General features: G+C 39.0%; 1 protein-coding gene across 2 annotated transcripts in view; it reads right to left on the bottom strand.

Moving 5' to 3' along the window:
* Srp54 (signal recognition particle 54) overlaps nucleotides 1-2,748 on the bottom strand; it is a 65,568-nt gene that overhangs the window by 22,263 nt on the left and 40,557 nt on the right. The gene's annotated exons all lie outside the window — the stretch shown is intronic.

Consider the following 2,748-nt stretch of genomic DNA (forward strand, 5'->3'; position numbering starts at 1 on the left):
TATGGATATATAAAATATAAAAGCTTAAGGAATAGAATGACAATACAGTATACAACAGTACATTGGAATATACAAAAATGGAATGACAAAAATATTTGTCAAGTCATGTCCATAGACCTATGGACATGGCTGGGCATGATGGTACACATCTGTGATACCAGCGCTTGGGAAGCTGAGGCAGGAGGACTACCCTGAGTTCCAAGCCAGCCTGAGCCATATGGTAAGATTAAGACCAGCCTGGGAAACATAGTGAGACTTTGTCTCCCCCGACAAAAAAAGGCAGTCAATGAAAGGAAAGGACTCAAGAGAAAGAACAGGGGCTGGAGAGATGGCTCAGTGGAATAAGAGCTTCCCTGGCAAGTGCAAGGGCCTGAGTTCAATCCCCGGTTCCGCAAAAAAAAAAAGAGAGACAGAACAAGTAAAACGCATTCTTTAGAAAACAGCTGTGTTCTTAAGAGACAGGAAGCAAAAGATACCATCAATGCAATAATGAATAAGGAGAACTGTTTCAGCAAAAATTATTTATTTTATGCCAGATGTAATAGCACATGCCTGTAATCCCAGTACTCGGGAGGCTGAGGCAGGAGCATCACTGCAAGTTTGAGACCAGTCTGGGTTGCAAAGTGAGCTCAAGGCCAGCCTGAACTGTAAAGTGAGACCCTGTTCCAACCCCCATATGTAATGTGTGTGTGTGTGTGTGTGTGTGTGTGTGTGTATATGTATTTTTTTCTCCCCAAAGAATGATTATGGTACCTCTTGAGAACATTTAATAAAAATGAAAAACCAAAGCTGTCCAATTCTTCAAATCACAGCTGTCTAATCTGAATTAAATTATGCAAATTATGACTATGAACAAAAAGAAAACAAGATTTTGGAAAGCATATAAAAATCTGTGGAGTTACCGATTTGATTTGAAACTGTCTCATTGCTATTTGTTTATCAATAAAATTATGGCAAAAAAAAATCTGTGGAGTGAACTAAACAGGAAAAGGGGACATAGATGAATGACCATTTTGTTTCTGTGTATTCAAAATGATTAGGATAGATATATAGTTACATTTTCTTAATTCAAGGAATAGAGGGATTTGTTCTAATTGTGTTTGTAAATAGGATATCATGTCTGCCTCTTGTACAACAACCACTAGGAAGGCAGTATGCAATATGTTAATTATTGGAACTGTCCTACCAATTTGATTTGAAACTGTCTCATTGCTATTTATTTCTCAATAAAATTATGGAAAAAAAAAAATCTGCGGGGGCCGGGGAGATGGCTCAGTAAAATAAGTGCTTCCCTGGCAAGCGCAAGGGCCTGAGTTCAATCCCTGGTTCTGCCAAAAATAAAATCTGTGAAAAATTCATGATCAATAGGTAGAAAACGTTAATTCCTTATCTACTGGTAATCCCGTTCTAAGAATTTGTTTTTCAGTACTTAAAGTTCCTAAAAAGTATGAAGGCCTCGGCATGCTGACAGTGTGTGCATATCAGCTGCCCCTTCATCATGGCCGGGCTACATAAGGAAGTTAGGGCTCAGATAACCTGACTGCTGGATCTGCAACATTCTACCAAAGACAGTCAACATCAACTGAGAAAAATATGATGCTGACATATGGTATTCATTAATTACTAGTAGGAGACGGCAAGAAAAATAATGAAACTGTCAAAAACAAAGGCAGTTTAAAATATCTGAAAATATACTCATTCTTTTTAGAATCTTTTTTTATTTTTTATATTTGTCTTTTGGAGACATGGTCTCGCTATGCTTATGCTGTTCAGACTGGCCATGAGCTCATTTTGTACACCAGGCTAGTCTCAAACTTGCAACAATCCACCTGCCTCTGCCTCCTGAGTGCTGGGATTACAGGTATGCACCACCATGTCAGCTTAGAAGCTATCTTTAGAGCTTGCCTAATAATTAGTATTTTTATAAATGATAAATTCATTTAGAAACTGGAAGTTAGATGGGAATACTTGATCAACTCTAGGAAAAAAAAAATCTTCCCTTTTGGCCCTATATAATACACAGCAAAATAAATTTCAGCTGGGTTTAAAAAAAAAGTCAAAAAATAAAACTGCTGTAATACAGCTCAGCAGCAAAGCACTTGCCCACCATTTTCCAAATACCTAGATCGGCACTCAACACCACAAAAATAAGTTAACAAAACCAAAAACAAGTACAAAAAATATAGGAGACTATTGTATCATGAGCAAAACCGAGAAAGCTCTCAGGCTTGGCTGCATTAGAAATGGAAGCCATCTGGATATAGTCCTCACAGGCTTCCAGCAAGCATTCTACCAGACCTACACCTCCAACCCTAAAAACTGAAACTTCTGTTCCTCAGATAATATTATATAAAAGTAAAAAGCAAATTTTAAAATGGAGAAAATATGTGCAGCATAAACCAAGGCTTTGAAGAGTTCTTTTTTAGCAATAGGAGGAAAAAGGAATGCCGGGACAAGTGCACTAAGAAGTGACTGGCAAAGGAAACTTTAAACAGTAAATGTACAAATGTTAAGCTTATGTACTGGTATAAAAAACACATTAAAACATTTGACCAGAATAGACCCAGACCACAGGCCCGGCATGTGAGTGAGACGACCCGGGGCCCGCCGGATCCTGAATAGACCCAGAGCCCAGGGCCCGCAGATCTTCAATCGACCCAGAGTGCAGGCCCAGCGAGGAACCCTTCAGCAGAACTCTCTGCAAAGAGGCTAGAGGCAAGACCCACCCAGCTGATTCAGGAGCAGAAC

Source organism: Octodon degus, unplaced genomic scaffold, assembly GCF_000260255.1.
Source record: "Octodon degus isolate 3935 unplaced genomic scaffold, OctDeg1.0 scaffold00086, whole genome shotgun sequence".
Taxonomy (NCBI): domain Eukaryota; kingdom Metazoa; phylum Chordata; class Mammalia; order Rodentia; family Octodontidae; genus Octodon; species Octodon degus.